We start from the raw sequence: 13,749 nt of genomic DNA, 5'->3' as shown, positions 1-13,749 counted from the left end.
AACGGAACGGGCATTTTGCGGAATTGCTGATGGCACAAAAAGTAAAGAGCTCTGCATGTGAACAGTGGTGCATAACAAAGATGAACAATGGGAGAGGAGGTTCAGGGAGAGATGTGGAGCAGGGTATGGAGAAGGAGTGGCGAAACCAAATCATCAGTTTGGCCACATGGAATTAACAAAGGACCAGGTGAGAAACCTCTGTTTGGGACTGTACAGCTATTGTTACTAGGATCTAAGAGATGCTGCTGGTAACATAAGTTGTACAAGGAACAGAACAAAGCAAATCTGAACAATAATAAAAATGTTATTGGGGTGAAAGGATAGGTACATGTATGACCAAGGTGAGGTGAAGAAAGATCTCACTTCAAATGATAGTAAGATAAAAATGTATTGGAAAAGATTCCTCTACAAGGCACAACTGTCATATGCTCAACTGCCGTCTCTACAATGAACATTCTAAAGCAAGCTTTATAGGAAAGTTCTGTTTCAGAATGCAGGGCAATACAATAGGAAGGAGAGGGGAGAAGGCACAGAGGAAGAAAGTATAATGCACCATCTGATATTACTTACAACACATCTCCATTTATCAGAAAATTCAGCTTTCAGATAAGCCATGACAGAATATGTACATACTTTATTACAACAATATATTTAATCCATTTTGTAATTGAATTACCAACTTGGTGGTCGGCATTTCCCGGTTTCCCTAGATTTTGGTGTATTAGAGGAAACATTGGGTACCTTCCCAGGAGATGCATTGCCCGAGATGTGAGCAGCTGGCCAACGAGCTACATTGGCTATGCTCCAAGAGTGACTATCCTCGAGCATCACAGTATTATGTTTGACACACTTAATTTTCTTCAGTTTGCTCATGGTTTCAGTTCTGTGTTGACTGAGCGTTTCTATGTAGTGCTAAGCAGGTTCGCAGCTGAAATCTGAGCAGGGTCTCAGTCAAGGCAAGTGCTATCACCATGATGTCACTCCTTAAGCGGGAGGGGTACAGAGCTTTGCTTTGTAAAGATTAGGTATCAGAATAATACTAATAAAGATAATTGTGGAAATGGATGCCTCCAGAATCAATGTCCTTCCATAAATCACTCCATGGACCCAACACACCTTTTTTTGTTGTACATCGCAATGGTCTGAAAAGTATGCCTATATGAACCACGCTCTCGCATATAGAAGAATCAGAGAATCAGAGGCGATGTCATGAAAATCTATGGCGCCCATGTGCTGGCCTAGAAGGGATCTCTGAACCAGGTTTGCTACAGCGCATATCTTAACTTAGAAAGTCCACAAGCTAGTGTATGAGCTGTAAATAGTACAGCTAAAAACATGTAGGGGAAATGACTGCGATTCTTAATATGTGCTACAGACCATATCGTTCCAACCAAAACAGGCACATGGACCCCCAACCTTGTGCACTGTTCAGTTCAAAATAATTATTTTAAGGGAAATTAAAGTATCAGTACATAGTACAATAAAACATTAAATAGTCATAAGAATCCTAATGAAACTTAGGGACAAAGTAAATGGGTGTAAAAGTCAAAATATCATGGCTTAAAGGAGACAGTGAAAAGAGTATGCAAGTTAGATTGGTGTAAACAAAGTTATAATTGAAGACTTAGATTAATTAAATTAATGTAATAACAACGTAAGGAAAGTCAAGGAGGTTGAGAAACCTCTTATTGATTAGGGGTTAGGGAAAAGGAACGTTTAGCACTAGCATAATAAACATTGTGATGGGTGACCATACATTCAAGCGTTTTGTAACCATATGGATAGGGTATACATAAGCTGTATCTAATCTATGGTTATGACAAACTGCATACCACCATGCTTGATACAATAATTTGGTGAAATCTTTCCAAATCTTGGTTATTTGTTGAAAGGCAACTGCTATCAGCACGTCTATAATCTTTGTTAGAAATGCAATTGGTTCAGACAAGGGATAAGCTTCCCAAAAACACATTAGGGATAGAGAAAGGGCACCTGGATCCAGAGATTAAATTGACTTGAGACCAGACACTCTTCCAAAAATTATGAACAGGCGGACATGTAAAGAGTAAATGAAAGTCCGCATGTGGACAGGAACATGTCCAACAAGTATATGAGAGATCTGTGTGTCTTTTGTTTAAAGTAACCTGGAATAAGAGAAGTCTGTTATCTATAAAGTAGAGTGTTTGTGTGGTGTTTGCTCTGGAAGATTTCCTGATTTTAGTCCATATTTTATTCCATAAAATCCTTGACCAACATACTTCTAGATCCTGTTCTTAGGAAAGTTCCACTTTAGTTTCTTCTCTTGTGGTGCATGAAGTGCGTAAATAATTATAAATAACAGATGCTTTGGGGTTAGTACGAAAAAGAGTGATTAATTTGTTAACAGGAGAGGAGGTGGGGGCATTAGAGGAAGTAAACTGGGCATATGAAGTTAGAATAGCTTCTATCAGGAGATTATATTTGGACTGGAAGGAGGCAGGTAAGTCAAATAGTCTACTGACTTGGGAAAAATACATGATTTTGTCTTGTACATATAGTTGATGCATCCAAATTAAGCCCCTTTGTTGCCAAGATCTCCAATACACAGGTTTACCACGTATCAGTATCAACTTATTATGCCATAGTGTAGATCTGAAAAAAGACTCTAAATCTGTAGGAACTGCCGACAATTTGGATTCCAAAATTTTGCATGTGTATTTAAGTATAGGAGTAGATAGGGATTGTGGCTTGCTGGTGAAAGGATTTTTGGTATGTGAGGAAGTCAGGGAAATTGACACCAACTTCTGATTTTGGACGTATTAGCTTTGATAATGACATGTGTGATTTCCTGTTACTCCATAAAAGAGAGGATAACAATGAATTTATTTTCCTATTTTTTTTTTAAAAAAAGGATATCGGAATGTTGGAGGTTGTATAGAATATTATAGGGGTCAGCATCATTTTCAGAGTATCTAAACAACCCCACGAATATAGGTATAAAGAGTGCCATTTGGCAGACAGTGTGGAAATTCTTTGTACACGAGAGATTGTATCTGGAATGGAAGGAGTAAAATGTAAATCTAAATATTTTATATGTTTTGGGCTCCATGTGAAGTTTGAGATACTAAAATCTTCCTTAAAAGTATATTTTGTTAGAGGAAAAATTTTACATTTGTCTTTATCCAATTTATATACAGAGACAGAGGCAAATGATTCAACTTCTTGTAGGAATGCGGGAATAGAGCACTGGGGTTGTGAAATAAATAATAATACATCATCAGCATATGCTGCCAGCTTGATGTTAGTGCTTTGAAAATCAAATCCATGTATATCCTGGTTCTGACGAATTCTGGATAAAAAAGGTTCTAGGGCTAAATTAAAGATAAACAGGGATAAAAGGCAACCCTGACGAACACCTCTGCCTAAGCCAAAAAATAAAGATGTGTTACCATTTGCACATACTGCTGCTCGTGAATTAGAGTAGAGGAGTGATATTAAACATATAATTTTAGGTCCAAAACCAAACCACTTAAGTGTACGAAAGAGGCATGGCCATTCCACTCTTTCAAACGCTTTTTCTGCGTCTAAGGCTAATGCTGCTAGAGAGTGAGATAAATGGGAGGATTTAGATAAAATAAATGGGTATTATCTGTGATGAGACAACCTTTAACAAATCCAGACTGTTCCTTCCCTAATAATTTGGGCAAGTAGGATTCTAAACGTATGGCCAAAGTCTTTGAAAATATTTTTTAGTCTGTATTGACTAATGAAATAGGCTGGAAGTTTTTAAAGTATCTTAAATCCTTTCCTTCCTTGGGGATAAGGCAAATCAGGGCCTCTGAAAAAGAGCCAACGGATCTACCCGAGTGTAAAAAAAACCCTATAAGATTGTTTAATTTTGGGAGTAGCAGTTTTGTAAAAAATTTTAAAAAACTCGATGGTGAAGCCATCTGGTCCTGGAGCCTTGTCTTTTTTGAGTGTTTGTAAGGCGGTAAGGAGTTCTTTTTGTGACAAGTCAGATTCTAAGAATGTAAAATCCGGTTGAGTGTCAGAGGGTTGCTGGACACCAGAAAGAAACTGAGAGATATGTTATTCTGAGAGAGGGATTTCTGACGTGTAAAGTGTCTTATAAAAGTGAAGGAATGCATCCAGAATTTTGATATCTTTAAATTTCAAAGTATGTTGCTCATCCATAATAGATTCTATATTAGGTTTGTTATGTTTAACTTTCAGGTAATTAGCTAACAGTTTCCCCGATTTGTTTTGGCCACCATAAAATTTTGCACTACACTTTAATACATATATTGAGACATTATCGGTCGATTCCTTATTACATTGAAACTTGGCATTTATGAGTTCAGACAAACAATCTTTTGATTTTGAGGCATAGTAGCAATGCTCCAGTTTCTTTATCTTGGTAAAAATATTTTTGGGTCAGTTCACACGAAATTTTGCGCTTCTTGGAGACATAGCCAATAATAAAATCTCTAGCTGCTGCTTTTAAAGCATCCCATATAACAGAAAAAAGCAGGGTGTCAGATTGATTAAACAAAGAATATTCATTAGAGAAAAAGATAAAAGAGGAGGTGAATGTTGGGTCCAAAAGGAGAGCTTTATTAAAATGCCACCTTCTGGAAGTGTTAGGTTTTTGTAAAATATCAAGTTGAATGGTGATAGGAGCATGATCGGATATTAGAATAGAACCAATATCCACAGCTATTAATGATTGGGTTATATAATATATTGGAAATAAAAAAATAGTCTAATCCAGATTGGGTATGATGGGTTGGAGAACAGTAAGTATAGTCTCTTGTAGTGGGATTGCAGAGTCTCCAAGCATCAATAAGCTTATATTGTTTGAAAGTCTGGACAAAATGTTTATGAGCCTTGTGAGGGACAAAAGAAGCCATTGAGTTACTGTCTAAAAAGGAGCCTATGACTTGGTTGCAATCTCCTGCAAGAATAAAGTTATCTTCAATACAATATGTAATTTGTTGAGCTAAGGAAGTCCAAAAAGACGACTCCCCAGCAGTGGGAGCATATATATTAAGTAAAGAAACCGGAGCATTCCCGATCAACAATATGGTAAATACCCATTGTCCATCACCATCAGAGCATTGGGAAAGTAACTTAACAGAAAGCGATTTACGGCAAAGAGTTAAAACCCCATTCCGTTTAGCATCCCCCGGAGAAAAAAAAACTCCCCTACCCACCCCTTCTTAAATTTTAAAGATTCTTCTGCTGTTAGATGAGATTCTTGTATATAAGCTATGTCAGCTTCTAATTTAGTAAGGTGAGTTAAAATCCTTTGCCTTTTAATAGGAGAATTAAAACCTCTGACATTCCAAGAGACAAATTTCAAAGACATGAGAGAAATACAAAAAAATATAAAAGACACCAATTAATGCAGACCCTTGACCAATAAAAAACATGCTAGAAAACAGTCCAACTATATGCAGTATTAATCAAATAACACGAAAAAAATAAACGAGATGAGTAGAAATGTAAAGGAGAAGAAGGAAACCAAAGATAAAGGAGGGGAAAGAACAAAAAGAGTATAGAAAACATGACAAGGAAGGATTGAAGGGTAAGGAAAGTGCAACATATCTAAGAACATCATCATAAGAGAGTGGGGGGATGAAACCACATGGAACAGATGACACGTCCGGACCGAACAAAATGAGGGGCGGAGAGGGAGCATGTCAACTCACAAATGACAAGGATGTAGGGCGGACGCAGACATCAACAATCCTATAAATGGGTAAGAAAAAACAGTTAATAAGAAAAAAGGAAGATTTATAGAATAGGAAGACTAGATAAACTTTTAATAGATGGTGTAATAAACAATTATGAACTAAACCTTGAATTAGAATTCTGAAACAAGAAAGAAAGAAAAGGAACCACTGTAAAAGATGAATAACATCAAAACGCTCTAAGATGACGATAGTCCAGAAAAGTCCATAGCTTTGGATTTGCATGATTTGATGAAACTCTGTAATTTGACTGGATCCTCATATGTTGTAGTCTTGTTTATGTAGGTGACCTTGAACAGACATGGGTGAAAAAGTATATAGCGATCCCCTAAAGAGCATAGATCAGGTCTCATGCTGAGAAACTCCTTGCGTCTATTTGCTGTGGTTCTAGCACCGTCTTGAGCAAAACATAGAGTGAAGCCCGACCATGTGACTCGTTGGATTGACTTGACTGCTGAGAGAACCTTGAGTAGGTCCGTATATTCAAGAAAATACAGGATAACTCCTTTTGGCCTTCGAGAAATAGACATACCTGATTGTTGGTGTCCAAGCCTGTATGCCCGTTGAATATTGAGTAGTTTGCCTTCTGGTAATTGCAGCAGTTTAGGAAGAAATGATGTGAAGAAGGAGAGGGGGTCAGACCCCTCTGAGTTTTCCGGTAAACCGTACATACGTAGATTGTTTCTTCTGTTTCGATTCTCAAGACCTTCAGTCGGTTTCTAAAGTGAAGAAACCTGAGCATGAAGAATGCTGACTTTGTCAATGGCCAGACCAAAGGAAGAAACGTTATGTTCCACTGTCGTAAGCCGCTCATTAACTTGAGGCCAATTCTCTGTAAGAAATTCAATTTAGAATTTCTTTCTTCCATGAATGGACGGATTGCCCATATCTCCTCCAATAACATGTCTAAGGAAGTGGGCGGGTCTTTTTTCAAACGTTTAGTAGTAGCTTTCCCCGTGACAGAGGGGACAGCGCTTGTAGGTGAAGAGCTTTTAGATAGAGAAACCATAGAGTCCTCCATTTTAGAAAATTCAGTGAAAATGTTTGAGTTTTTGATGAATGACTGCGTGGAGCGTGGTGTGGGGGCCCCAGTTTTTTTCAGTCATTCCATAAGAAGTAGTAGAGGAGGAAAATTGAGGTCCAGTTGTAGCGTGGAATAAGCAAGTACTACTCCATAAAAGATACACTGCAAAAAGAATAATAGTAACACTGTACCAAAAAACGATATTCACATTTGATATTATTGGAAGGAGGAAGAAGTAGTGAAAAATCCTCTTTAAAGAGATTTATATGGTAATTCTTAATATGATTATGCTGAAGGCAGAGTAGATAAAGCCCTTAAAATGGCGGAAGCACCTGTTCCTGCTTCAACCACATTCCCAGATACAAAGTCTCAAAGCAGAGAAAGGTGCTCTGCCCAGCACTGCTGAAGTGCTGCTGGGAACTCCACGGCCTGAAACACAGCTAATACAATACCCAGTGGCCAGCGCACTAAGGCGGCAGCACACAGGGATATCCCAAGTGGTTGGATCGCGCATGAGGGACTGCCCCCTGAGCCCTCTAACACTTTCTTAGTCCTGGGCTTATTACTCCTGGTGAATGGGAGATGCGGATTAATCTAGGAGAGCTGGTTGATGGACCTTTTTTCCTATACTTTGAGGCCTGTGAATGGATCAGACTCAGCCAGCTTGCCAGCGCACCAAACTCACTATAGAAATCTTGCTCACTAGGGGTAACAGCGCCACTGTTGTTAGCCATCGTGGGTCTTTCTCCACAACTGAGGTCGCCACATTATGGACACCCTAATTATCTGAGCATTATCTCCACATGGCAGCATCCTACGGTAAAGAACTGTGAACCAGAACACAAAGCTTCATTCATTGCCTATAAATATATTGTTATCTCGCTTGCTTAGCCCCTAATTGAGATTAACTGATTCTCTCTATTACAGGATATCTCAAGAGTGATACTACCAGACATTTGTGATTACCTACTGTACCCCTTAGAGTGCAGGTGGGACTGTGGCCCTCCCAAGGAGCCTCCAGCATACTCCGTCCTTTCCCCATTGACAGCAGGCACAGAGTCAGTGGTATTATGTTGCCATGTCAAAATCAAAAGCAGGAAGAAGTGGAGATGGACCCGCTGTGCGTTCCCCACCAGACCAGACCCTTCCGCACAAATAATATCTGTAGAGAGACACTTACAGGATCATACAGAGAAATTCATGGAGCTGTTGGTGGCTGTCAATAACCTTAAATCCTCCTTGAAATCCAAACTAGACTCCTTAATGATCAACGTGGGGTTCCTCCGTGAGGATCAAAATAAACTAAAAGACAGAGTAAAAGAAGGTGAAACAGAATTGGCATTGGTTCCTTCCTCCGACGGAACATCAACAACAGATATAGTCACTACAGACCAAGGTGGGGCACCTTGAAGATAGGGCCAAATACTCTGTGGAGCGCTGCTGGCCTCTCCAAGGGCACTGGGGCTTTGAGTATGGACTTATTCTTTGAGTCATGGTTGGTAGAGCAGTGGCTGGGAGGCAAGGTCTCCAAGTTCGATTCTGTGGAGCAGGCGCACAGGGTGCCGTGGTGCTGTCCGTACCCTGGAACCTTCCCGCAACCTGTGGTAACGAAGTTATTCAACTTCAGGGACAGAGACAATATCTTACAGCTTGCTAGAATGAGGGACCCCTGGAGAACAACACTGTAGTGATCTTCCCAGATTAAACAATGGTGGTACGAACACTGCAAGACTCATTCTGGGAGGTGAAACAATGCCTGCATACACTGGATATTAAATGCACATTACTGTTCTCTGCAAAGTTGAGGGCTGTATCATATAATAAGATGCTGTTTTTTCTGACTCCTGAAGAGGTGTGGTCCAGGCTGGAGACACAAGATGGCGGGCAGCAATGGAAGTGTCCTGGATGACTCAACAAAACAGGAGATGCTCCAGTAGAAATGCACGTGGCAGATCATTGAGGTCACAGGTAGTGCGGAGCAGAGTTGAGGTGCTGGCCATGGTAGAACACACATCCTTATCCATTCAAGACAACAGATCTTCAGACAAGGAGGAGCGGGCTTTACGTTCCTCCATGCCTGAGGACAAACTACCTGAAGAACTGAGGTGGCCCCCTGTGTCACTCCAATGACTGTGGACTTGTTGCAGTGTCTGACAGCTGAACATATATATCCTGTTTCTTTGTAATGCTTAGCTGCTAACTGGGACTTTCTGGGGCACCAAGGGTGTTGAGGGATGGGACCTGTAATACTTCGACGAGAGGAGGGAGTACAGATGCTCTTTCTCCTGCACAGTCACAGGGACACTGAACTGTGACGTTCTGTGATGTCTATCTTGAACTTCTCCTACCATCAAGTAGACTTTATGTTTATTGCCCGATCATTGTTGGCAGTATGTGGCTGTGAATGATTGAGGGTGTGGCCTGGGGTATGTTTAAGATTTTTTTTTCTTTTGTCTTTAATGGTTGTTTTTGTTACTCTTTGCCTGACGTGTTCGCTCTGCCTCCTCCCTACAATGCAGTCCACAGCTGGGGCATCTCATTTCACACAACCTTCATTACTACACGTGAATATAACATACTCACATGGAATGTGAGGAGCATAGGCACCCATAGCAAACAACATAGGATGCACTTGTATTGGAAACAGTGCTGTATTCAATGTGTTTGTCTCCAGGAGACACATTTAACTCAAGGGGAGCTCCTGAAGGTGGGTAATCGGTGGTGGGATGTGTACTGGGCATCACATACTCTGCTTATGATAGGGGGTTCTACTGTGGGTAGCCCCGAGGGGCTCATATGTCCCGGGCCATTCCTTAGTTGATCCCGAAGGCCAGTATGTTATTACAGAGGGTACACTAGATGGAGACCCTCTCACCTTGGAAGTGTTCTACACTCCTAATGTGGGCCAAACTCTCTTTCTGTCCTCACTGACATCTGCCCTCTTCTCCCTAGCTCACTCCCCACCTTCTTGTGTGAAAACTATCATTGTGTCCCAGATTTAGAATTGAACATGTCCACTCCCCCTGTTCCAGGTGTGCAGTCACACAATACCACTAAACACCTACATCAATGATCCTGCACTGTGCAGGTCTCTGATGTATGGTGCACTCATTATCCATGTCACCGTTATTCTGCACTACATGCCCTATACATGAGGATAGACCTGGTATACAGCACTGTGACACTGTTGACTAAATATAAATGGGCAGAATATTTGTGGCGGACATTACCTGACCACTGTCCCCCGATGGTGACTTTTCAATGGGGAAGGTTGCCCCAGCCATTGCTACCTGGCGCCTACACCCACAGGCATTGTGTTTTGGACAACTGTAGGGGAACACATAGATAATTATTTTTCAGAGAATGATGACTCCACTTCGGCTGGGATGGCTGAGTGGGATGCATTTAAGGTGGTGTTGCGAGGTGTGTGCATGGCCACACAATATGGTATGCGGTGTGTCCTGAAGGTGGACATGCTGGACTTGGTGGATAGATTGAAGTTAGTGGAACAGACTGGGAATCCAGCCTGACCTTGTATCTGACACTTGAGGATATTAGGACTAATTAAAGGACATTATCTGGGTGCATAGCCCTCTTCGACTTCAGGGAACACACCATATGGCAACATGACTTGGGGGACAAGGTCAGCAGTTTATTGGTATTGCTACTGCATTCCCAGCACTCAAGCACTCTTATCGGTGCCATCTAATCACACTCGGACATTATGGTGAATTTCCAAAGGCATATAAATAAGGAATTTGAGTGTTATTACAAGAAGTTGTACAGGGCCCCCTGGTAGAGACTTCGGAGGTGATGAGTGCTCATCTGTGACTTCTTGACACAACACTCCTTAATCTCCTATTGGTGCAAGAACTGGATGCTCCTTTGACTCTCAAAGAAGTTTCCCTAGCCATCAAACAAATAGCCAGGAGTAAGACACCTGGTTCTGATGGCCTACACATAGAGTTCTAAGCCTCATACTGAGCCACATTTGCCCCATGGCTGCTGACTCTATATGAACAAGCAAATTAATGTAGTAACCTCTCAGAAAGTATGGTTGTAACTTTGAACAGGGTACTTCTAAAACCCAGAAGGGACCCCCGTGAGGTACCTCCGTTTTGCCCACTATCGCTCCTCAACCTTGACTATAATGTGTTGGGCAAGGGATTGGCAAATAGGTTGATACCAATGGTGCATACGGCAGTCCACTCTGACCAGAATGGATTTATTCCTGGGAGGAATTTGTTTCTAAATCTTCGCTGTTTGATTAGCACCAAGGGCTGGGTACGTAGAACGGACACTCAGGGATGTGTGGCCTCATTAAGATATAAAGAAGGCATTTGGTACCCTTGGATGGTATTAGCTACAGGAGGTATTACAGAAGCTGGGGCTGAGTTCTGAAGGTGGATCCAGATCCTTTATTGCTCCCCATTGGCCGGGGTGCACATGAATGGGATTATCTCGGATAGCTTCCCCATCGGAAGAGGGACTAGACAGGGCTGCGTCTTGTCCCAAATACTGTTTGCTCTGGCAATGGAATAATTGGTGTGCCTACTAAGGGGGCAAGTGCTCGACTGGGCATACCGAGTCGCGGATCATTTACAGATGGTTTCAATGTATGCCCATGATACTTTGATTTATCTTAAAGTGGACCCAGCGGTCATACCAGAGGTCATGTCGGTTTTAAATATATTTGGTCAGGTGTCAGGACTCCAGATTAACTAGGGAACATCTTGCCTTTTCCCACTGCTTCACATGCCTGACCCACTGTGTAACCCAGCGTAAACTCTCCCTTACCATGGGAATTTGGCACCTTTAAGTACGAGGAGCATTATTACTAACACCAGGAACAAGATCTCATAGACCGTAACCTTGGTAAGGCACTCACGTCTATTGAACCCTTTTGGATGCAGCTACCTCTGTCACTAATGGGCGAGTATCGATAGCGAAATTATTAATCCTTCCCCAACTGCTCTATTGTTTTCCAGCGCTTCCGTTGATTATGAAGAACGCTTTTTTTCCTGGAGCTCTGGAGTCTGCTTACTTTCCTGATCTGGGGTGCTGAAAGACACAGAGTGGTGATTGGAAGGATGACTCCGGCATTGGAGAGGAGGGGCCTGAGTGCTCTGAATTTCAAGCTTTATTACGCCCCAGCCCAACTTCAGTGGCCCCTATGTTCGCTACATGATGCTTCATGTCCCGAGTGAGATGCCCTAGATCTATATATTGGAGATGGCTACCTTTTGGGATGGTTCTTGACATGTCCCTTCTATGGAACGATGTCAAATGTTTTGGTGAAAGTAGAAGTGTGGAGTTGAAGGAAATATATATGTAAGGGATGCAGGGGAGTGCCATATGCACCTAGCTTGCTACTATGGGATCTTCTGCCTTGTAGGGCTCTGAATGTACTCCACATGGTAGATGCTTGGGAAACAGCGGGGTACACAACATGGGTGATGTGATAGTAGAGGGTAGGCTGCACATGCTCAAGGACTTGATGGAGGGTGGAGGTCTGAATCCGGCGCAGTTCCTATTGTATTCGGCTCTCCGCGAGGTGCCTGGTAAAATGGGGGACCTAGAGAGAGAGAGAGAGACGTAACACAAGTGAATTGCCCATTAGAATTGATGTTGACTATAACTTGCTCAAGAGGGACAATCTCAGTCATTTGCGGAACTCTAAGTTGGGATGCTTCTTACCCCTGCTTTCAGACCCTTCAGTAGTGGTGGCAAGATGCATTGTCTATAGAACTACCAGACAGGACATGGTTGAAATGTTTGGGATTGATTGCACAGAACTCTTGGTTCCTCTTTACCCAACTCAGTTATCCGCATCACACGTTTCTTTCCTCGGACAGAATAGGTAAAATGTACCCAAGCGAAACATGCAGTGCCCAGATGTCCACAGATAGGAGTGGACTTTCTCCATATGCTGTGGGTACACCCAGTGATCTTAGAATATTGGCAATCTGTGTCCTCTTGTATCTTCGATATTATGAACTTCACTCTGCCCTGCATATAGGGGAGGTAACGAAAAAGACAAACCAATTTGTGCTTCTGGAACCTGGCACTTCTTCTTGCGAAATTTCGTATTGCCATGCTTGGAAAGCAGCGATCGCCCCCTCACTCATGGCATTGCAGAATGCCGTGATACGATTTGTCTCGGCAAACAATCAGTACAAGCTGACACATGAGCTAGGTATGGGAGGAGTAACCTTATGGAACAGTGGGATGACTATCTGACTGAATTGAAGAACTGATTAGTCTGGGATGAGTGATACTCTTCTGAATGGGTAGGAGACCTATGTCTCTAGTTGCTTCCATGCTGTGACCCATGATGTGCGTGCTTATGGTCTGCGCGGGGAGGGCGGCATAGGAGGGGAGGTAATGTCAGGCTTAGATTTGTTGAAAAGGTTGATTTATTGCCTGCACATTCTTTTTCCTCATCTCCTCATCCCAAACATGGGAGGAAGAATTGTTCCATATTCATATGCATGTTGCTAGACCTGATCTATACCTCTGACTACTATCTCAGTTCATGGACAAAATTATGATGCACCTTTGCTGTAATTCTACCTTTTGATGTTTGTAACTGAAAATCGATGTACACAGGCGCTTGTTTGCTGTAAAAACAATAAAGAAAACTTTGTAAAAAAATGAGAAAGGGAGGTGAAAAAATAATGAAGAGTTACTTGAAAAAGCTAATTCAGGAAAAGGTTACAAAGAAATTAGTTAAATGCAGGAAAAAAGTAAAGAAGGACTGACAGTAGGAATGCACAAGGGAAGTAATGGAATGAAAGTAAAATTATTTATCATCACTGAAAAGAAAATTCCCCATTGTTTTTTCCAGAGCAAAAGAGTAAATAAACACTGATAACGACTGATTTTTACATAAAAAAACCACAGTGGAAAACATGAAAACACTGTAATTCACTACAAATAGAAACTAAAAATAGGAAAGCCTAACTATAATGCGCCCAGCTCCCGAGGTCACAT

The 13,749-nt window shown here is 41.6% G+C and overlaps 1 protein-coding gene across 4 annotated transcripts in view; it reads left to right on the top strand.

Moving 5' to 3' along the window:
• The window catches only part of LSMEM1 (leucine rich single-pass membrane protein 1), a 241,239-nt gene that overhangs the window by 56,925 nt on the left and 170,565 nt on the right, over positions 1 to 13,749 (top strand). The gene's annotated exons all lie outside the window — the stretch shown is intronic.

Source organism: Triturus cristatus, chromosome 4_1 (assembly GCF_964204655.1).
Source record: "Triturus cristatus chromosome 4_1, aTriCri1.1, whole genome shotgun sequence".
Lineage (NCBI taxonomy): Eukaryota > Metazoa > Chordata > Amphibia > Caudata > Salamandridae > Triturus > Triturus cristatus.
The sequence above is the reverse complement of the archived record's forward strand: the minus strand, read 5'-3'. Positions and strand labels throughout refer to the sequence as shown.